The 23303-nt window shown below is 51.8% G+C and overlaps 1 protein-coding gene across 3 annotated transcripts in view; it reads left to right on the plus strand.

Moving 5' to 3' along the window:
* The window catches only part of DAAM1 (dishevelled associated activator of morphogenesis 1), a 144689-nt gene that overhangs the window by 16515 nt on the left and 104871 nt on the right, over positions 1-23303 (plus strand). For 2 of the 3 annotated variants that reach the window (XM_064152604.1, XM_064152661.1), the window contains exon 2: positions 11791-11890. The exons of the other annotated variant lie outside the window; for it this stretch is intronic. The gene's annotated coding sequence lies outside the window, so the exon portion shown is untranslated. The remainder of the gene's footprint in view (positions 1-11790; positions 11891-23303) is intronic. 3 annotated transcript variants of the gene reach the window in all.

A 23303-nucleotide genomic window follows, 5' to 3' on the forward strand; every position in this document is an offset into this window, starting at 1 on the left:
AGGGGCCTGGAGCACAGCCCTGTGAGGAGAGGCTGAGGGAGCTGGGGGTGTGCAGCCTGCAGAAGAGGAGGCTCAGAGGTGACCTCATTGCTGTCTACAAGTACCTGAAGGGAGGCTGTAGCCAGGTGGGGTTGGGCTCTTCTGCCAGGCAAGCAGCAAGAGAACAAGGGGACACAGTCTCAAGTTGTGGCAGGGGAGGTCTAGGCTGGATGTTGTTAGGAAGTTGTTGTCAGAGAGAGTGATTGGCATTGGAATGGGCTGCCCAGGGAGGTGGTGGAGTTGCTTTGCCTGGAGATGTTGAAGCCAAGCCTGGCTGAGGCACTCAGTGCCATGGTCTGGTTGACTGGCCAGGGCTGGGTGCTAGGTTGGACTGGATGATAGAATTCTCTTCCAACCTGATTCTATGATTCTAAGTGGGAAGGCACCCTCCTACCTGGAACTGTTTAGCTTTTTGGGGTGCCCTTGACTGAAAATCTGGGGAGTTTTAATGCTAGTGAGACAGAAAAATATCCAAATCAGGGTCTCCCCTAGACCTCCTCCTGCTGTCAGAGGACTGAGCTGGCACGGTGCTGTGATCTGATGTGGCATGGCAGCCATGCCCCGTGGAGATACCATCTCCTGGAAGGCAAGGGTAAAAATAACCATGTCTTTGGCTGTGTCTTTGAGTTTCCTGAGACCACAGTGAAGGAGATGGGGGAGGAAATGTTATCTGTGGAAATTAGGCAGGAAAAATGATGGTGTTTCTAGGAGGCAGATCAAAAGCAAAGGCTCTGCAGTTCACAAGGGAAATATCCTCATCCTTTCTCCATATTTTCCTGGGGTGCAGAGAACACACTGGAGCTGGGCTCTGCAGTGGTACAAAGGGGTCTTGCATTGTCCCCCATCTTCTTTTCCCTTTCTCTGGGCCAAAGGAGGTGCAGCACTGTGCAGCTTACCACACCTTATACCGTGCTGTGGCACCGGGGTCTAGACAGGTGATATAAACCCTTGCAAGACTGTGTCCTGTCCAAGGCTTTGTGAGCCTGTGGGACCCACTCCACCACATCTTTGCTGTGTATTTTCCTTTTCAGAGCTTTGCTGGAGCAGGCCTGTTCCTTCTCCTTGGTCCGTCCCTGGAGGTGTTGAAGCAAAGCCTGGCTGAGGCACTTAGTGCCATGGTCTGGTTGATTGGCCAGGGCTGGGTGCTAGGTTGGACTGGATGATCTTGGAGGTCTCTTCCAACCTGGTTGATTCTAGGATTCTATGTGGAGTTAGGTGGAACAAATCTGTGGGGGGTGTGGCTGATGATGGGAGCTCCTGGCGTAGGCAAGCTTAGCTAATTTAATCTGTGGTGGACCTGATCTCTTTTGTCTTCCAGTTGAGTTAAATATACCTTTGAGTTGTGGTTATGGAGGCTAACTCCCATTTTGGTTGTGCAAAATGCTCTAACACGGCATCCAGCTGCTGGCCTCCAAACAGAGCAGGGAGGAGGGCAGAATGGAGCATCCTGTGGTCAAGTGACAAAGCTGGGGAAAGGGCTGGAACACACAGGTGAGGCTCAGTGAGCTGGGGGTGTTTACCCTGCAGAAGAGGAGGCTCAGGGCAGAGCTCATTGCTGTCTACAACTCCCTGAAGGGAGGCAGTAGCCAGGTGGGGTTGGTCTTTTCTGCCAGGCAACCAGCAATAGAATAAGGGGACACAGTCTCAAGTTGTGCTGGGGGAGGTCTGGGCTGGATGTTAGGAGGAAGTTGTTACCAGAGAGAGTGATTGGCATTGGAATGGGCTGCCCAGGGAGGTGGTGGAGTCACCGACCCTGGAGGTGTTGAAGCCAAGCCTGGCTGAGGCACTTAGTGCCGTGGTCTGGTTGATTGGATAGGGCTGGTGGATAGGTTGGACTGGATGATGTTGGAGGTCTCTTCCAACCAGTTTGATTCTATAATCCTAAATCCACATTGCTGTCCTCTGCTAACCAGTGTCTGGATCACAGGTGAGGAGAGGGATGCTCTACAGGCAGCTGTGTGCAGACCTCTAGCTCTGAGGTTTTGGATGGTGCAGAGGTTGGACACAGTAGACCTTGCAGTGTAGCCATAAGCTTTTTGTTGTCTGACAGGCTTGGCTGCTGGCATGAGGACAGAGGAAAGGGCCCTCTTCAACTTTGCAAAACTCAGTGTTCCTGGATGCAAAGGAATAAAAAGCTGTGGCTCAGCTGGATCAGCAAATGGAAGAAGTTTTCATCTTGGAAGGCAAAAGTGAAATTAAATACCAATGGGAGAATCCAGAGTATTAATCCAAAGGTGCCACCTGGGAATTGATGTGCCTGGAAGTAAGATCAGCAAGTTGTGGCTGTGTGCTGGGGGCTGGCTGTTTGCCAGCCTGGTCAGCCTGTATTGGTGCTCTGCTGGACAGGCTGGGTGGCTTTCTGGTTCCTTTATCTTCTGAGGTTTGCCTTAAGTGACAGCATCTCAGATTCTTCTGTGCTTGGCCTTGTGAGAGTCTTCAGAAGACCGAAAAGTTTTTAATAACAGGTAAAAAGTGCTTGAGGGAGCCAGCTTCAAAGCAAAAATGACTTGTATCTTTTTGGCCTTCTCTATTACAGGCTTCAAAGCAGTCAGGAAAGCAGTTTGTTAGGAGAGTTTGAACAAAGTGTGGCTGCAGGGTCTCCAGTATTGGCAGCTTTCGAGTTAAACAGCTGGTGACAGGCATGCAGGTGTCTTGTGCTGGGATTGAAGAGGGCCAAGTGCAGGGTTCTGCACTTTGGCCACAACAACCCCAAGCAGCACTACAGGCTGGGGACAGAGTCACTGAGAGCAGCCAGGCAGAGAGGGATCTTGGGAGTGCTGGTAGAGAGTAGCTGAAGATGAGGCAGCAGTGCCCAGGTGGGCAGCAGAGCCAATGGCATCCTGGGCTGCATCAGGAGCAGTGTGGGCAGCAGGGCAAGGGAGGTTCTTGTGTCCCTGTGCTCAGCACTGGTCAGGCCACCCCTTGAGAGCTGTATCCAGTTCTGGGCTCCTCAATTCAAGAGAGATGTTGAGGTGCTGGAAGGTGTCCAGAGAAGGGCAGCAAGGCTGGTGAGGGGCCTGGAGCACAGCCCTGTGAGGAGAGGCTGAGGGAGCTGGGGGTGTGCAGCCTGGAGAAGAGGAGGCTCAGGGCAGAGCTCATTGCTGTCTACAACTACCCAAAGGGAGGCTGTAGCCAGGTGGGGTTGGTGTCTTCTGCCAGGCAACCAGCAAGAGAACAAGGGGACAGAGTCTCAAGTTGTGTTGGGGGAGGTCTAGGCTGGATGTTGTTAGGAAGTTGTTGTCAGAGAGAGTGATTGGCATTGGAATGGGCTGCCCAGGGAGGTGGTGGAGTTGCTTTGCCTGGAGATGTTGAAGCCAAGCCTGGCTGAGGCACTTAGTGCCATGGTCTGGTTGATTGTCTAGGGCTGGGTGCTAGGTTGGCCTGGATGATGTTGGAGATCTTTTCCAACCTGCTTGATTCTATGATTCCATGTTGGTTGAGAAAAGCAGAGATCTACTTTCCAGGGGCAGGGTGTTTTTTGCCTTCCTGGTGTGTGAAGAGCAGAGCAGTTCCCCATTGTAGTGCCAGTTTCCAGCCCTTAAAAAATGCCAGGTGGGGTGAAATGTCACCTCCCTGCCCTTGCATGCAAGCAAAGGTGGTTCCCCAAGTGCACTTGGAAGGAGGTCCCCTGGGGGAATGGTAGAAGCCACCACAGGTGGCGACAAGTCTCCTGCCACTTCATCTCTGCGGCGCTTGCTCGCCTCGGCTCCAGCCCTGTGCTCTGCCTTTCCTCTTTGCAATTTGAAATGATTTCCAGTGAGCAAAGAAGAGGGCATTTGCTGGTTGCATTTTCCTGTGTGATAATCCTTGTGGTTCGCTCTGGCGTGACACCAGCTTCGCTTGTGCCTGCTCTGTGCGCAGCTCACGGGTTCACTCGGCTCATCTGGGTGCCAGCTGTGCCACGCTCAGAGCACAGAGCTCATTTCAAGATTACAGTGGAGAGCAGTAGTCCCCAAATGCTGCTGTGCCTGGGCTCAAAGACACAATGAGGGTGATTTCTGTGACTGCACAACCAGAAAGGGCTTGGACTTGGCAGATGAGGTCCTGCACAAAGCACACATGCCAGCTCCCTCTCTCTCTGGCCTGGGCTGGAAAGGGCTGACAAGACTTGCAGCTCTGGGCTCCTCAGTGTTATTTATTGTGGCCCCAAGAGCTGTGAGCAGCAGCCCACACCCTCTGTTTCTGTCACCTGTGTTTCTGTCGGTGCTGTGCACAGCTCATCAGCCTATGCTTTGGCCACAACAACCCCAAGCACTACAGGCTGGGGACAGAATGGCTGCAGAGCAGACAGAAAGAAAGGGATCTGGGGGTGCTGGTAGATAGTAACTGAAGATGAGGCAGCAGTGTGCCCAGGTGGCCAAGAGAGCTAATGGCATCCTGACCTGGATCAGGAACTGTGTGGCCAGTAGGGCAAGGGAGGTTATTCTGCCCCTGTACTCAGCATTGGTCAGGCCACATCTTGAGTGCTGTGTCCAGTTCTGGGCTCCTCAGTTCAAGAGAGATGTTGAGGTGCTGGAATGTGTCCAGAGAAGGGCAATGAAGCTGGGGAGGGGCCTGGAGCAGAGCCCTGTGAGGAGAGGCTGAGGGAGCTGGGGGTGTGCAGCCTGCAGAAGAGGAGGCTCAGGGGTGGCCTCATTGCTGTCTCCAACTCCCTGAAGGGAGACTGTAGCCAGGTGGGGTTGGTCTCTGCTGCCAGGCAAGCAACAAGAGAACAAGGGGACACAGTCTCAAGTTGTGTTGGAGGAGGTCTAGGCTTGATGTTAGGAGGAAGTTGTTGTCAGAGAGAGTGATTGGCATTGGAATGGGCTGCCCAGGGAGGTGGTGGAGTCTCTGTGCCTGGAGGTGTTGAAGCAAAGCCTGGCTGAGGCACTTAGTGCCATGGTCTGGTTGACTGGCCAGGGCTGGGTGCTAGGTTGGACTGGATGATGTTGGAGGTCCCTTCCAACCAGTCTGATTCTATGATTCTATGATCTGCTGCAAGGGGACATTTGCAAATGCCACAGTGATGCAAGTCCATTTCGTTGTTTAATCCTCACTCTGCAAAGGAGCTGTTTTCTCCCCATCACCCACAAATAGCAGGGTGAGGGCAGGTGTTCTGTCCAGGGCAGTGGTCCCTGGTCCATGAGGCAGAAGGAAGCTGCACAGCCAGGAACCATCCTGGGCCTGGGAGGAGATGAGAGCCAGGGCTGTGGAAAGCACGAGTGCTTTGTTCTGCAAAGCCAGTGGCAACCCCTCAACGACAAGTGAAGTGGGTAGATGTGATGAGACACGTTTGTTTATCAAAACCAGATCAGTGCCAGTGGGATGAGGTGTGTTTGGGGACGGGGTGAGGCAGCGTGGTGGGGTGTGGGTGACTGCGAGCAATGGGGACCGCAAACACAGCTGTGTGTGCATCTGCGTCCTGATAACTTGGACTCGTTGTTGCTGGGACTCTCTGCCTCATGTTGCTGCCAGAGACCCTTTATTCATCTGCCAAGGTGATTGTAGTTTTAATATTACCAGTGGGGGAGTTCATGTAAGGCAGAGGTGTTCCTAGAAAACTTCCATAGGTACCGTCCTGGATGCGTCCAATAACCACAGCTCAGCATCTTTGCTGGTGGCTTTTTAAAGTAGGTCTCAAAATGGCTCTGATTTTAAAAACCAGGAGACAGTCTGAAGGTGGGGATGGTGGGAAGTGATCCCTCAAGTGATCTGGAGCTGTGGAAAATAGTTTGAGCTGTGATCAGCTGAACTTGCTCCTGCAAAAGTCATGCCAGACGTGTGCTATCCAGAACAAGGCATGGGTACATCTGCAACTGTGGTTTTGAGCTGCATTTAACCACTGGAACAAACATTTGCAGAAAACGGCCTTGGGCTTGTCTCAGCATCCTAGATCCAGACCACAGGTGTCCCTGAGAGGGAGTTTGAGCCTCTGAAAGTGCATTAAGCCATCAGTATTGAGAAAAGCAGTTACAGTTAGCAAGCTGCAATATTTGGGAGTCCTATGCTCCAGAAGCGATCACTCTTTCAGAGCAGACACTTCTAATGTGGCTTCAAGGAACTGGAGGAGGATAATACAGAAAGGTCAGCATGTATCTGTGCCACCAGGCAGGCAGGCTCACATCCCTTGCCCCACAGGGAGCAGACCCTGGAAGTGTGGCCTGGACAGTACATGAGAAACTTGGTGGCAGCAGTCTTGGTGTCCCAACATACCTGTCAGCTACAGCCCAATGCAAGCCAACAAGCAGGTGTGCATGGAGCTTCTGTGGATGAGAATCATAGAATCAAGGAATCAGTCAGGGTTGGAAGGTACCACAAGGAGCAGCCAGTTCCAACCCCCCTGCCATGCCCAGGGACACCCTACCCTAGAGCAGGCTGCACACAGCCTCAGCCAGCCTGGCCTTAAACACCTCCAGCCATGGGGCCTCAACCACCTCCCTGGGCAACCCATTCCAGCCTCTCACCACTCTCATGCTCAACAACTTCCTCCTCATGTCCAGTTAATCTCCCCACCTCCAGCTTTGCTCCATTCCCCCCACTCCTGTCACTCCCTGACAGTCTAAAAAGTCCCTCCCCAGCTTTTTTGTAGGCCCCCTTCAGATCCTGGCAGGCCACAAGAAGGTCACCTGGGAGCCTCCTCTTCTCCACCCTGCACAGCCCCAACTCTTTCAGTCTGTGCTCACAGCAGAGCTGCTGCAGCCCTCTCAGCATCCTCCTGGCCCTGCTCTGGACACTCTCCAGCATCTCCACATCCCTCTTGTAAAGGGGGCTCCAGAACTGGATGCAGTACCTCAGGTGGGATCTCAGCAGAGTGGAGTAGAGGGGGAGAATCACCTCCCTCCATCTGCTTGCCACGCTGGCCTGCTGATGCCAAGCAGCACTTTTGCTTGCTTCCATGCAAAAACCAACCTATTGGTCCTGCCTGCTGTAGGGCAGAACGATGGGAACTGGGTGAGACTTGGCATAGATTGATTCTGACCTCTGTGTTGTCCTCCACCAGCCCCATGAAGCCATGTTAGAAGTGTGTGCTATGGGTTCTCCTGGAATATGGGACTGAAATGTGAGTGCTGCAGCTTCTTGCTGCTGCTGCTGCTAGTCCTCATTTTGTCTTGTCCCATTGATCTGAATGAAGTGATTTATAAGGACATTTTCCATGAATCAATAAATCCATGTGTGCTGCTGTGCCTGGGAGGTGTAGTTTGCTCTAGATACTACACTGAATGTCTCTGTCCTGAATTGCACTGCAGAGTTCTGCTCTTTGAGAGGGCATTGGGATATGGTGGAGTCGTTGTCGCTGGAGGTGTTCAAGAGAAGATGGGATGAGACACTTGGTGCTGTGGTCTGGTTGACTGGATGGGGCTGGGTGCTAGGTTGGACTGGATGATCTTGGAGGTCTCTTCCAGCCTGGTTGATTCCATGGTTCTTTTCTCAGTGCTGAACAAACCTGGTTCTCTCAGCCTTTCCTCATATGGCTGCTTCCCAGTCCTTGATCATCTATTTGGCCCTTCTCTGGACCCTCTTCAGCCTGTCCTCTTTTTTGTGTAGAGAGAATCAAAACTGCACACAGTATTCCAAATGTGGCCTAACAACCACTTAAACAGGCTGCTTAGTCTCTTGTGGTGGTTCTCTTGTTGATGCAAGCTGTCATTCTGTCAGCTTTCTTTACTCACACTGAGCTTGCTGTCCTCCAAGACTCCCAGGTCCCTTTCCACAGAGCTGCTCTCCAGCCAGGTAGCTTTCTGCTCTGTGCCATGGGTTCAGGGTAGTTCCTGACTGGTTTTTGGTGGCACAAGGGTGTTTTGTGGACCTCTGAGGCTGTTCCCATGATCACCCAGAACCTGGCTTTACATCCAACTCCGCCTGCCCTGCTGAGCCCCTGGGCTTCCCTCTGATTCTCCTTCATAGTGACTCTGAAACCATTTTGCATCTCTTGGAGGTCAGTGCTCGTGATGGGGAATCCAGGAACGTTCCCAGAGCCAAACCAGGCCATGGTGAGCAGCTGTGTGCCTGGTCTCTGCTTCTCATTTCCTTCAGAGCTGCAGAGAGCAGTTGAGCTGCACATGGGGTTTCAGCAGGGTGTCCTCTCTCTTCTTCCTCTATATTTGAAAAGTCTGTTCCTGTGTTTGTATTTCAAAAAAAAAAGAGATGTATATATTTTAATGTAGCTGTTTGTGAGCCAGGCCACTCAGGACTGGTCTGGTTGACTGAAATCCAGGCTGGGCAGTGACAGGCTGAAGAGCAGCCCTGAAGAGAGGGTGCTGCTGGACAAGAAGATGAACAGGAGCCAGCAGTGTGCACTTGCAGCCCAGAAAGCCAAGCAGAGCCTGGGCTGCAGCAGGAGAGGTGTGGCCAGCAGGGCCAGGGAGGTGATTCTCCCCATCTATTGTGCTCTGCTGAGACCCCACCTGGAGTATTGCATCCAGCTCTGGAGCCCCTGGGACAAGAGGGCTGTGGAGATGCTGGAGAGTGTCCAGAGCAGGGCCAGGAGGATGCTGAGAGGCTGCAGCAGCTCTGCTGTGAGCACAGACTGAAAGAGTTGGGGCTGTGCAGGGTGGAGAAGAGGAGGCTCCCAGGTGACCTTCTTGTGGCCTTTCTGAAGGGGGCCTCCAAAAAAAGCTGGGGAGGGACTTTTCAGGATATCAGGGAGTGACAGGAGTGGGGGGAATGGAGCAAAGCTGGAGGTGGGGAGATACAGAGTGGATGTGAGGAGGAAGTTGTTGAGCATGAGAGTGGTGAGAGGCTGGAATGGGTTTCCCAGGGAGGTGGTTGAGGCCCCATGGCTGGAGGTGTTTGAGGCCAGGCTGGCTGAGGCTGTGTGCAGCCTGCTCTAGGGTAGGGTGTCCCTGGGCATGGCAGGGGGATGGGAGCTTCGAACCCTGACTGATTCGATGGTTCTGTGATTCTGTGTTGCTTGCAGCTGCCTACTTGTTGGACTGGCACAGTGTGATGGTCCTCCTGGGCTGGCCATGCTTGCAGTTGGAAATACCACGTTTTGGCAGGGAGTGATCCCAAACCTGCTCAAACCCAGCTAGAAAAGCTCTGGTGTAAGTCTCACTGCACCAGTGGGGAGGCCCTGCTGCTGTTATTTTTATCACAGCCTGGTTCAAGCCTTTCCACTTGCAGGCTGTCTTGCATTTTCTGTCTGTCCCTATTTTCCCACAGGCTTGCTGCTCTGTTGGGATGAAACTAAGGCAGGTTCTGGTGGCAGGGCTGGATGTGGGTTTGCTGTTTGCCACTCTGCTGCCCATCCTGTAGGACAGCAAAGGCAAGGTCAAAGCATCATTGTGCTAACGGCCAACTGCAGCAGCCATAGAAAGATGTCATTTGAACTAACTGCCAGAATGCTTCCTCCTCCCTTTCCTCCCTTCTGTCCCCACGTTCCTCCCTGACACAGTGTCCTTCCCCACCCACAACCTAAGGGCTGCCTGGATCTGGTGAGGATTTATGTGAGAAGGGAAGGTTGTGTGTGTAATCATAGAATCAACCAGGTTGGAAGAGACCTCCAAGATCATCCAGTCCAACCTAGCACCCAGCCCTGGCCAAACAACCAGACCATGGCACTAAGTGCCTCAGCAAGGCTTTTCTTGAAGATCTCCAGGGGTGGTGACTCCACCACCTCCCTGGGCAGCCCATTCCAATGCCAATCACTCTCTCTGCCAACAACTTCCTCCTAACGTCCAGCCTAGACCTCCCCCAACACAACTTGACTGTGTCCCCTTGTTCTGTTGCTGGTTGCCTGGCAGAAGAGGCCAACCCCACCTGGCTACAGCCTCCCTTCAGGGAGTTCTAGACAGCAATGAGCTCTGCCCTGAGCCTCCTCTTCTGCAGGCTGCACACCCCCAGCTCCCTCAGCCTCTCCTCACAGGGCTGTGCTTCAGGCCCCTCACCAGCTTTGTTGCCCTTCTCTGGACACCCTCCAGCACCTCAACATCTCTCTTGAATTGAGGAGCCCAGAACTGGACACAGCACTCAAGGTGTGGCCTGAGCAGTGCTGAGTACAGGGGCAGAATAACCTCCCTTGTCCTGCTGGCCACACTGCTCCTGAGCCAGGCCAGGATGCCATTCCATGAAAATGAAATTAATGAAACCATCATACTGCTGGGTGGGAATGGGGATTGGTGTTGCTGCTGCCTCTCTTTCTCCTGCGTGAGGGTGAGCTGATTGACTACTGGGGTTTGAGATTAAATACTCCCCTGAGCTCCGCTGGCATTCAGTGTGGTGGGGGAGGGCAGGAGAAGGGGAGGAGGAAAGTGATGTTTTCCCTCCAAAGCAAGGGCAGTAGGGGAATGTCTGTTGCTCACATCCTCTTGTCTTGCTCTGCATGCTGTCTGCTCTAACGGAGGCTCTTGCTGCTGCTCTCCTGGACAGTGAAGCAGTTACCTTGTCCTTTATCCATGATGGCTGAGATGCCAGTGGGCTTTGCTGGTTACTCTTACTGCTGGGTGGAGCATTCAACTGCATCCTGTGATGGTTTGAGTGTTACTTGTTCCCCCACACTTAAGAAAATCACCCAGACTAGACTCAGCTGATCTGGAAATTAAGGAATGCAGCTTTATATTTACAGCTTAGCACAATATCCAAGCAGGTAGTTACAATCTCTACAGCTACAGACAGCAATAGACAAGTTTAAAAGTGCTACAGAAACACAACAGCCCTCTCAGAAACCAGAGTCCCCAGGAGGGGCTCCCAATCACCCTTCTACCTTCTTCCCACCCCCTGTACCTTACCCCAGACTTTGCCTGACATTCAAGGTGAGCTTGGAGAATGGATCAGGGGGGTTAGTAAGCAGAAGAATTAGTCACTCAGTCACACACGTTAGAGAGAGAGAAATGCAGCCCCAAACCAGACAGCAAAACTCTGTTATCTATGTTTGTGTTCTTGATTTTATCCATCTCAGCAAGCCTATGAGTGCAGCAGACATCAGCATTGTTTCCTTTTCACAGCCTAGCATCTAATTCCTCTCACTAAAATATCCCAGCTAGCCTCAAATTAGAATCCTAGAATCAGCCAGGTTGGAAGAGACCTCCAAGATCATCCAGTCCAACCTAGCACCCAGCCCTAGCCAGTCAACCAGAGCATGGCACTAAGTGCCTCAGCCAGGCTTTGCTTCAACATCTCCAGGGACAGCAACTCCACCACCTCCCTGGGCAGCCCATTCCAATGCCAATCACTCTCTCTGCTGACAACTTCCTCCTAACATCCAGCCTAGACCTCCCCCACCACAACTTGAGACTGTGGGCACTAATCCTGTTCCATCCTCCTCGCTTAGCTTCAGCCTCACCTCCCCACTCAGGTCCCTCTGAGCCCAGCAGTGGGGTAGACCTGCTGCCTTCTCCTTTCTCCTTTGGAGCACACCTTGTTTACTTGTTTTCCTTAATTTATTTTAATCCAAAACCCTCTCTCCTTTTGGTTTCGATGAGAGGAGAGACAAAAAAGCCCTGCTGTGTTGCTCCTCAGGCGTGTGGTGGGAGCTTTGCCGTGGTTGGAGACTCTCACCTCCAGCAGCTTTCCTTGAAGTCTAATTTTAGCTGCAGGTGAGGGGATGCCTGCAGGCTGTGGTGGCGGTTTCCTATCAGCCTAGACCTTAAGGAACAGGCAGGCAAACAAAACACACTTGGGTTTATTTGGGTGAGCTCTGTTTTAAGAAGGCTGTGAGTCATTTCTTGCCAGCAACCCTGGCTTTGTTCCGCTGCGGTCGGGTATTTCAGGTCTCCCAAGCTGGAATCAGAGTAATTAGTGACTCTCTGTTTGTACCTTCTGCTTTTGTTGCAGAGTTTCCAAAGGGAGGATTTATCTTCCAGAGGGCTGCCTAAGTGTCGCTTAATGGTTATAAGCATCTGATTTCCTCCAAGTGATCTGTCATGCTGCTTATGTAAGTAAATAAGTATGAGCACAGACTGAAAGAGTTGGGGCTGTTGAGTCTGGAGCAGAGGAGGCTCCCAGGTGACCTTCTTGTGGCCTTCCAGGATCTGAGTGGGACCTCCAAAAACGCTGGGGAGGGACTTTTTAGGCTCGCATGGAGTGACAGGACTCGGGGGAATGGAGCAAAGGTGGAGATGGGTAGTTGAGACTGGACATGAGGAGGAAGTTCTTTAGTGTGAGAGTGATGAGAGCCTGGAGTGGATTGCCCAGGGAGGTGGTTGAGGCCCCATGGCTGGAGGTAGAATTGTAGAATCAGTCAGGGTTGGAAGGGACCACAAGGAGCAGCCAGTTCCAACCCTACTGCCATGGGCAGGGACACCCTACCCTAGAGCAGGCTGCACACAGCCTCAGCCAGCCTGGCCTTAAACACCTCCAGCCATGGGGCCTCAACCACCTCCCTGGGCAACCAATTCCAGGCTCTTACTACTCTGAATCTCCCCACCTCCAGCTTCGGTCCATTCCACCCAGTCCTGTCACTCTCTGATATCCTAAGAAGTCCCTCCCCAGCTTTTTTGTAGGCCCCCTTCAGATCCTGGGAGGCCACAAGAAGGTCACCTGGGAGCCTCCTCTTCTCCAGAGGTGTTGCAGGCCAGCCTGGATGAGGCTGTGAGCAGCCTGCTCTAGGGTAGGGTGTCCCTGCCCATGGCAGAGGGGTTGGAACTGGCTGATCCTTGTGGTCCCTTCCAGCCCTGACTGATTCTATGATTCTAAGTAAAAGAAGGATGGGTGGGGATGGTGTTGGTAGATTCTGCTTTGGGATGGGGGGGGGAGGGGTTGGGAGTTCTAAGGATTCTTCCTGATTGTCACAGGTATAATTGTGAGTTGTCTTTAGTTCCCAGCCTGGTCAGGTGATGATCAGAGGACTGCGTGTTTGGATTGGCACTTAACGACCCAGCCAGTTTAATGAGGTTGCTTTCAGCCAAGCCTTCCTATGTACCCTGCTGAACTGGCCAGAGCTGTCCCTGTCATTTGAGGAGGAGGGGGTGTGTGTGAAAAAAGAGTCCTACAGCGATAAAGGGCTTTTGCTTTCACTTGTGCAGCTGTGTCTTTGACTCCTTACTGCAGTGGCATCAGCTCTGCTGGGAACGAGTTACCACTACAGATTTGCCAGCCTAGGAGACTGGGTGGTTTTCAGCCTGGGTTTTGGTGTTTGCTTTGGGAAGGGGGACCAGCAATCACAGTATCACAGTATCATCAGGGTTGGAAGAGACCTCACAGATCACCAAGTCCAACCCTTTACCACAGAGCTCAAAGCTAGACCATGGCACCAAGTGCCACGTCCAATCCTGCCTTGAACAGCTCCAGGGACGGCGACTCCACCACCTCCCCGGGCAGCCCATTCCAGTGTCCAATGACTCTCTCAGGGAAGAACTTTCTCCTCACCTCCAGCCTAAATTTCCCCTGGTGCAGCCTGAGGCTGTGTCCTCTTGTTCTGGTGCTGGCCACCTGAGAGAAGAGAGCAACCTCCTCCTGGCCACAACCACCCCTCAGGTAGTTGTAGACAGTTGTTTCCCATCTCTTTAAGAGAACGTGCACAGAAAAACACTGCAGAGGAGAATGGGATGTCTGGAAAGCCTCACAGCAAGAGATGTGTTGCTGAACCCTCGCTGTGTGTGTGAATTGTGTGATGTTTTCACTTCAGTGTTCATCCCTGAGAGCAGCTGAGGGTGGCCACCCTGCTGCTGGCAGTGTGGGGCTGGGGGGTTTGCTTTTTCATTCCTTCATTTCCCTTCCTTCCCAAGATGGCTTGGTGGAGGTTCAGTACTAGGATGCTGACTTCTCGGCTGCCCTCACCATCTCTTTTATCATGTCCTGTGTGCTAGTTTGAGCCTAGCTGGGATAGTTTGGTGAGAAGAATTAGACTACAGGCTGTGAAAAGGAAACAATGGTGATGTCTGCTGCACTCATAGGCTTGCTGAGATGGATAAGAACAAGAACACAAACATAGATAAGGGAGTTTCTCTCTGGGCTCTGGGGCTGCATGAACTTCTCTCTCTAACCAAACTTGCTTCCTGACTGATCCATCTGCTTCCTAATCCCCCTGGCTGACCCTTAAAACTCTACCTTAACCATAAGGCAAAGTCTGGGATAAGGTAGAGGGCTGGGAAGAAGGTGGAAGGGTGGTTGGGAGCGCCTCTTGGGGACTCAGGTTTCTGGGAGGGCTGTTGTGTTTCTGTGTTGCTTTTCAACTTGTCTATGTCTGTCTGTAGCTATAGATATTGTAACTACCTGCTTGGATATTGTGCTAAGCTGTAAATATAAAGCTCCATTCTTCAATTTCCAGATCAACTGAGCCAACTCTGGGTGATTTTCCTAAGAGGGGGGGGGGGGGAGGCAGGTAACACCCAAACCATCACATTCAGCATGCAAACTCTGGGGGCAAGGGTTTGGGTGCTACTTGCATGAAGCATCCAGAAGCAGCCATTGCCACCAGCTCCTCTGCTCTCCTGTGTCATGGACACTGTCAATTTTTGCATCAGCCCTTCTTGGGTGTGCAGCAGGGCTTTGTTCTCCTTCCCCAGGAGAAGGCTGTTAGAAGTGAGGGACCAGGACAAGAGCAAGATGGTACCATGGAGATCTGCTGAGACTCTGAAGTGACCTTCTTGTGGCCTTCCAGTGTCTGAAGGGGCCCTACAAAAGAGCTGGGGAGGGACTTTTTAGGCTGTCAGGGAGGGACAGGACTGGGGGGAATGGAGCAAAGTTGGAGGTGGGGAGATTCAGAGTGGATGTGAGGAGGAAGTTGTTGAGCATGAGAGCGGTGAGAGGCTGGACTGGGTTGCCCAGGGAGGTGGTTGAGGCCCCATGGCTGGAGGTGTTTGAGGCCAGGCTGGATGGTGCCGTGGCCAGCCTGCTCTAGGGTAGGGTGTCCCTGGCCATGGCAGGGGGGTTGGAACTAGAATCATAGAATCAACCAGGTTGGAAGAGACCTCCAAGCTCATCCAGTCCAACCTAGCACCCAGCCCTGTCCAATCAACCAGACCATGGCACTAAGTGCCCCATCCAGGCTTTGCTTCAACACCTCCAGGTACAGCAACTCCACCACCTCCCTGGGCAGCCCATTCCAATGCCAATCACTCTCTCTGACAACAACTTCCTAACAACATCCATCTTAGACCTAGATGATCCTTGTGATCCCTTCCAACCCTGACTGATTCCATGTCTCTATGAATGCTACCACACACCATAGCCACCCTGGGGGGTGACAGACTCTGTCCCCACCCCAGGCAAGCAGACTGTGGCCACTGGGTGCGACTGAGGTGTTCACAGTCACAGGGCTGATTCTCCTCTCTCACTGTCTACCATGTGTCAACCAGCCACTTCCAGATACCATGTGACTGGGTTGGAGGGCAGAAGGGCTCTGCAGCAGGACCTTTACTGCCTGGACAGATGGGCAGAGTCCAAGGGGATGGCATTCAATAGCTCCAAGTGCAGGGTGCTGCACTTTGGCCACAACAACCCCATGCAGAGATACAGGCTGGGGTCAGAGTGGCTGGAGAGCAGCCAGACAGAGAGGGATCTGGGGGTGCTGATTGATACCCACCTGAACATGAGCCAGCAGTGTGCCCAGGTGGCCAAGAGAGCCAGTGGCATCCTGGCCTGCATCAGGAATGGTGTGGCCAGCAGGAGCAGGGAGGTCATTCTGCCCCTGTACTCTGCACTGGTTAGACCACACCTTGAGTGCTGTGTTCAGTTCTGGGCCCCCCAGTTTAGGAGGGACATTGAGATGCTTGAGCGTGTCCAGAGAAGGGCAACGAGGCTGGGGAGAGGCCTTGAGCACAGCCCTACGAGGAGAGGCTGAGGGAGCTGGGATTGGTTAGCCTGGAGAAGAGGAGGCTCAGGGGAGACCTTATTGCTGTCTACAACTACCTGAGGGGTGGTTGTGGCCAGGAGGAGGTTGCTCTCTTCTCTCAGGTGGCCAGCACCAGAATGAGAGGACACAGCCTCAGGCTGTGCCAGGGGAGATTTAGGCTGGAGGTAAGGAGAAAGTTCTTCCCTGAGAGAGTCATTGGACACTGGAATGGGCTGCCCGGGGAGGTGGTGGAGTCGCCGTCCCTGGAGCTGTTCAAGGCAGGATTGGACGTGGCACTTGGTGCCATGGTCTGGCCTTGAGCTCTGTGGTAAAGGGTTGGACTTGATGATCTTTGAGGTCTCTTCCAATCCTAATAATACTGTGATACTGTGATGGGGGAAGGTTTGAGGGAAGCACACCCCATTTTCCTCATAAAACTCCAAACAAGAGGCTTGGCCTGGTTTAGATTTTAAAAATAACTTGCACATTTGGAAGTTAAAGTTTCAGAAGGGCTCCAAATGGGATAATGGCTTTGATCGTGGCAGTCTGAGATCAAGGAGGGGCTCTTTAGGTTTGCTGGATCAGCTGCAAAGTGCATTGTAGTGTCTAGGCTTTGCCATCCTTCAGCAAGGCCTTTTTTCTTTCTTTCAGTTCTACAAAAGGTCTAATCAAAGCCCACATACAGTTGAGAGGAGAGCTCTCCTGGAAAGCAGCCTGCTGTGGGTTTTGATTGTGTCCAGAAGTAACTTGAAAGAGGTGGTGATCAGCTTTGGCCTTTCAAGGGCCTCTGAGACTCTCTGTGCTAGTTTGAGGCTAGCTGGAATATTTGAGTGAGAGGAATTAGATGATAGGATGTGAAAAGGAAGCAGTGGTGATGTCTGCTGCACTCATAGGCTTGCTGTGATGGATAAGAACAAGGACACAAACGTGGGTAACAGAGTTGGTGTGGGTCTCTGGGAGCCTGTACTTGTTCTCCTTGTGCTGCTTCTGTGTAACTAATCCTTCTGCTTTCTAACCTCCCTTGCTGTTCCTCCCATCTCACCTTGAGCATAAGGCAAAGTCTGGGGTAAGGCAGAGGGGTGGAAAGGAGATGGAAGGGTGGTTGGGAGCCCCTCCTGGGGACTGTTTTCTGGGAGGGCTGTTGTGTTTCTGCATTACCTTTACCTTGTCTATTGCTGTCTGAAGCTGTAGGTATTGTAAATCTCTGCTTGTATATTGTGCTAAGCTGTAAATATAAAGCTGCACTGCTTAACTTCCAGCTGGCTGAATCTAGTCTGGGTGCTTTGATAAGAGGGTGAGGGGGGCAGGTAACACTCAAGCCGTCAGATAGGACAATGAGTAACACTTCCAAACTGAAGGAGAGCAGATTTGGGTTAGATATTAGGAAGGATTTGTTACTGCAAGGGTAGTGAGACACTGACAGAGGTTGCCCAGAGAGGTGCATGCTCATCCCTGGAAACATTCAAGGCCAGGTTGGATGGGGCTCTGAGCAAACTAGTCTAGAGGAAGGCATCCCTGCCTACTGCACAGAGAGAGTGATTGGCATTGGAATGAGCTGCCCAGGGAGGTGCTGGAGTCTCTGTGGCTGGAGGTGTTGAAGCAAAGCCTGGCTGAGGCACTTAGTGCCATGGTCTGGTTGACTGGCTAGGGCTGGGTGCTAGGTTGGCCTGGATGAGCTTGGAGGTCTCTTCCAACCTGCTTGATTCTATGAGTTGCAGCTGTGCTAGTTTGAAGCTAGCTGGGTTATTTTAGTGGGAGGAATTAGATGATAGACTGTGAAAAGCAAACAATGGAGATGGCTGCTGCACTCCTAGGCTTGCTGAGATGTGTAAAAACAAGAACACAAACACAGATAACAGAGTTGCTCTCTGTCTTTGGCTGCCTCCCCTCTCTCCCTAACCTGCTGTCTGTGTTACTAATCCTTCTGCTTCCTAACCTCCCTGGCCCATTCTCCAAACTCACCTTGAACATAAGGCAAAGTCTGGGATAAGGTAGAGGGGTGGAAAGGAGGTGAAAGGAGGCTGAGAGCCCCTCCTGGGGACTCTGATTTCTGGAAGGGCTGTTTTGTTTCTATATCACTTTTCAACTTGTCTATTGCTGTCTATAGCTGTAGGTATTGCAAATATCTGCTTGGCTATTGTGCTAAACTGTAAATACAAAGCTTCATTCTTCAATTTCCAGCTTGGCTGAGTCTAGTCTGGGTGATTTTCTTAAGTGTGGGGGGGGCAGGTAACACCCAAACCATCACAACCCATCAGCTCTGCCTCTGACCCCGTGTCAGGCAGGCTACCATGGAGGCTTGCACAGCAGCAGCCCAATATATGTTTTGGAAAACATTTGGATCAAGGACATCATGGCTCTGTGTTTGGTTGCTTTCCTTTGCTTTGTCCTTGGGAGAGGGAACTGGTCTTAGGTGGTTTTTCTTCTATCCATCAGTTACTCTTTTAGATGTGCTTATATCCAGGGGTGAATCAGAGCAAATGCCAACAGTTTGTGGTGTAAAATGGTATAAGAATTGAGTTGAAAGGGACCCTGGGAGGTTACCTTGTCCCAAAGGCAGAGTCAGTTGAACCCAAGCCTCAGACTGGAAGGTGATGTCTTCTTCTTCACACCCCACACCCCCCCCCCCCCCCAGATTATCTGAGGAGCAGAGGCAAAAATGTGCCAGTGTCAGTGTGTGTGCAAGCCTCCCATCATTTATTCAAATCCTGTGCTGGGTAAATGTTGGAAATTAATGCTGGGCTTGTTCCCAGACCTATTCAAAGTAATATTCCAGAGTAATCTTTTCTGCCTTGGCATTTGCCAAAACACTGTGACTTTAATGGCAGAAATGTGTTTACTCTTAGCCTGTCTTTGACCTGGAGCCATCCCTGTTCTGCCCCATTTCTGAGACAGTGGCAGCCCAGGAGCCCCACTGGGATGGAGAGCAGTTTTTCCTTTGTTTCTAGGGAACTAGAGGTGAGTTTTCAGTTCTCCAGGTAGTCCTCACTCGAGGGGCAGCAATAGAAAGCCCCCAGAACCTATCCTGAAAACAGGATATTTTATGGCAATGCAGCACTTAGCCCTAGGGTCATCAACAGCATCTTCTCCTCTTGACCTCTGCAGGTTTAGATGGAGCTGCAAGATCCTGGACAGTGGTGGGAGAGAAGTTGGCTGGATGTTAGGAGGAAGTTCTTCACAGAGAGAGTCATTTCCCATTGGAATGGGCTGCCCAGGGAGGTGCTCAAGAAAAGACTGGATGAGGCACTTAGTGCCATGGTCTAGTTGACTGAATAGGGCTGGGGGATAGGTTGGACTGGATGATCTTGGAGGTCTCTTCCAACCTGGTTGATTCTATGGTTCTAAGTCTCACTAGAATCACAGAATCAGTCAGGGTTGGAAGGGACCACAAGGAGCAGCCAGGTCCAACCCCCCTGCCATGGCCAGGGAGACCCTACCCTAGAGCAGGCTGCCCACAGCCTCAGCCAGCCTGGCCTTAAACACCTCCAGCCCTGAGGCCTCAACCACCTCCCTGGGCAACCCAGTCCAGCCTCTCACCACTCTCATGCTGAACAACTTCCTCCTCACCTCCAGTGTGAGTCTCCTCACCTCCAGCTTTGCTCCATTCCCCCTATTCCTTGTCACTCTCTACCAGCCTAAAAAGTCCCTCCCCAGCTTTTTTGTAGGCTCCCTTCAGACACTGGAAGGCCACAAGAAGGTCACCTGGGAGCCTCTTCTTCTGCAGCCTGCACAGCCCCAACTCTTTCAGTCTGTGCTCACAGCAGAGCTGCTGCAGCCCTCTGAGCATCCTCCTGGCCCTTCTCTAAACACACTCCAGCATCTCCACATCCCTCTTGTCATAGGGCCTCCAGAACTGGATGCAGTACTCCAGGTGGGGTCTCACCAGAGTGGAGTAGAGGGAGAGAATCACCTCCCTGGCCCTGCTGGCCACACTTCTGCTGCTGCAGCCCAGGCTCTGCTTGGCTTTCTGGGCTGCAAGTGCACACTGCTGGCTCATGCTGAGCTTCTCGAGACCAAGAGCCAAGCAATGCCTTCAATTAATTTCCCCTGCATCTTTTTTTCTGTCCCAGCTTTGTGTCTTGAATGATATATCAAAAAAACTCTATGCAAGAACCCCAGATTAGTCTCCTCACCTTTTAAAGGTGCCGCAGAGCTCCAGGTGGTCTGTTCTCCTTGCCTATTGCTCCTCATTTCAGTGTTGACAGGCTTTGAGAGAGGTTCATCTGTAGCCAGATGGATGCTGCCCTGCTCTTCAGCCAGCATTGTGTTGATACTAACATCCACACAGCCCACACAGTGACTGGTTTTCCTTCATCTGGTCCTTTCCCTGATCAGGTGATAGCAAAATTCATCTCTCTTTGGCCATGTGGCAGGCTTGGCAAGTCCCACCCCCCACCCCCAACCCCAGCCCATCTGTACATTTAATGTCAAGCTGGTTGGCATTAGCCTTATTGTTTGGCCAAATGTATGCAGAGATATCACAGCTTAGATTTGTTACAGATGGCTTTCTGGGTGTAGTGTAAGGCATTCTGCCAGCCAGTTTTATATCTGTGTAAAAGTGATTGGCATCCCTATAAATAAAGCTGCTGTGAGGTTATAAATCCAAATATACTTATTCATTAAGTTATTTTTACATCTCAAAGGGGTTGTCATTCTGGGTTATCAGAAGTGAGGCATGCTCTTCACATGTGTTATAGATAGCTTAGATAGCATAGAATCAACCAGGTTGGAAGAGACCTCCAACATCATCCACTCCAACCTATCCCCCAGCCAGTCAACCAGACCATGGCACTAAGTGCCTCAGCCAGAAATGCAGCTCCTGAAGCTTTGAAATGCTTTTTGTCTTGAAAATCACCTCTGAGTGAACTGATGATTCCCAGTGCCATGATGGGATGAAGGACTTCATCACTGGGAATCACTCAGACCTGGAGGTTGTTGTAGACAGAGCTCCAGAAGCAGTAGTGGCTGTAAATACAGGAATGTGAATCACAGAATCAACCAGGTTGGAAGAGACCTCCAAGATCATCCAGGCCAACCTAGCACCCAGCCCTGGCCAATCAACCAGACCATGGCACTAAGTGCCTCATCCAGGCTTTGCTTCAACACCTCCAGGGGCAGTGACTCCAGCACCTCCCTGGGCAGCCCATTCCAATGCCAGTCACTCTCTCTGACAACTTCCTCCTAACATCCAGCCTAGACCTCCCCTGGCACAACTTGAGACTGTGTCCCCTTGTTCTGTTGCTGTTTGCCTGGCAGAAGAGCCCAACCCCACCTGGCTACAGCCTCCCTTCAGGTAGTTGTAGACAGCAATGAGGTCTGCCCTGAGCCTCCTCTTCTGCAGACTAAACACTCCCAGCTCAGGCAGCCTCTAGCGCTGAGGGTTTTTTGGCTCACAAATGAATGTGACTTTGCTGATATATTTAGTCCCCATGGATGGGTAAATACTCTTAGTCCGGCTCTTTTGGTGCCAGGAAGGACTCCTCCACTAGCCTCTCCATCCACATCCTCTTGTAAGGAGCTTCACAAAGGGTTTCTTCTCTCTGCACTGTGGGCTGGGCTGCATGGCAAAGGGAGTCTTTCCATCTCCTTGCTGTTGATTTGGCCACAGGAGCAAGGAAAATTGCCCAGCAGATCAGCTTCAGGCACTGCCATGAACTGGAGAGGTTCAGAGCTGGAGGGAGTGCCCAGCCAGCCACCCATGCAGCCAGGCAGTGACACAGGTAAATCTGGCTTGGCCTTTGAGCAGGCTTAGGAAGGCACTGGGAGCTGCAACCTCCGGTTTCCTTGGGTTTGTTTTCCTTTGCCTTTCAAAGCTTTTGAATATTCATTCAGGAAATGATGAAGAACAGAACACATGTGCCTGGCAGGCAGAATATCAGGCACCACACTTCGCTGAGTAACAATGTGCATCACTGACAGTGGACCTGTGAGTTTTAGCTTAGTTTCCTAATGAAAGGAAGCTTTAAAGTGAGTCTGTCTGTCTGCTTTTCATAGAACCATAGAACAGGATCATAGAATCAACCAGGTTGGAAGAGACCTCCAAGATCACCCAGTCCAACCTAGCACCCAGCCCTGTCCCATCCACTAGACCATGGCACTGAGTGCCTCAGCCAGGCTTGGCTTCAACACCTCCAGGCACAGTGACTCCACCACCTCCCTGGGCAGCCCATTCCAATGCCAATCACTCTCTCTGACAACAACTTCCTCCTAACATCCAGCCTAGACCTCCCCTGCCACAACTTGAGACTCTGTCCCCTTGTTCTCTTGCTGCTTGCTTGGCAGAAGAGACCAACCCCACCTGGCTACAGCCTCCCTTCAGGTAGGGAGGTAGACAGCAATGAGCTCTGCCCTGAGCCTCCTCTTCTGCAGGCTGCACACCCCCAGCTCCCTCAGCCTCTCCTCACAGGGCTGTGCTCCAGGCCCTTCACCAGCTTTGTTGCCCTTCTCTGAACACCTTCCAGCATCTCAACATCTCTCTTTCCATCCTACACCTCTGTCACTGACAGGCTGGCTGGTTTTGTTCTGTCTTTCAGGCTGATTTTCATCTGAGATACGTGGAACAAGTTTTGTCAAAACAGAGATCAGGTTAGAAGGGTGTTTGTGGAGACCTTTTATTGAGGGAAGAGATGCAAAGAAAACTCAATCTGTGGTAGACACTGGGGAACACACATAAATGTTATGAACATCCAAGCCATTAAAGAGTGCTGGATTTACCATGTTACTAGACACCAGAGAGCTCAGGTTGCAGAGCTCTGTAGCCATGTAGGTGTTGCAGGAGGGATGTTTGCCTACAGGAATTCTCTGATGTCTACTAAATGTAAGTTCATCCTGAAACCTTAATATAAATGTAGCTTGTATTGCTTAGATGCACAGAGGGAAATCCCTTTGTTAGTGGTTAGTGTGTTGGCGTTCCTAGTACTTTGTTTCTGTAGCATAGCAAAGTCAGCACAGACCTGTAAGATTATAGAATCATAGAATCAGTCAGGGTTGGAAGGGACCACAAGGAGCAGCCAGTTCCAACCCTCCCTGCCGTGGCTAGGGAGACCCTACCCTAGAGCAGGCTGGCCACAGCCTCAGCCAGCCTGGCCTTAAACACCTCCAGCCATGGGGCCTCAACCCTCTCCCTAGGCAACCCAGTCCAGCTTCTCACCACTCTCATGCTCAACAACTCCCTCCTCACCTCCACTCTGAATCTCCCCACCTCCAGCTTTGCTCCATTCCCCCCAGTCCTGGCACTCCCTGAGAGCCTAAATAGTCCCTCCCCAGCTTTTTTGTAGGCCCCCTTCAGATCCTGGAAGGCCACAAGAAGGTCACCTGGGAGCCTCCTCTTCTGCAGACTGCACAGCCCCAACTCTTTCAGTCTGTGCTCACAGCAGAGCTGCTGCAGCCCTCTGATCAACGCAGATCTTCAGAGGCTGGTAGCAACATTAGCTTGTCTTGGCCCTTTGATGGAGCTGGTTGAAGGTCTATGTGCCATTTGGCATTATAAAGACAAGGGAGGAGGAGCTGCTGCTGTTTGCCATCCTGAAGGTGGGAGCTGGACAGTGGGATTGAAAACCTCACCATCTTTCAT

This window comes from Pogoniulus pusillus, chromosome 1 (assembly GCF_015220805.1).
Source record: "Pogoniulus pusillus isolate bPogPus1 chromosome 1, bPogPus1.pri, whole genome shotgun sequence".
Classification (NCBI taxonomy): Eukaryota; Metazoa; Chordata; class Aves; order Piciformes; family Lybiidae; genus Pogoniulus; species Pogoniulus pusillus.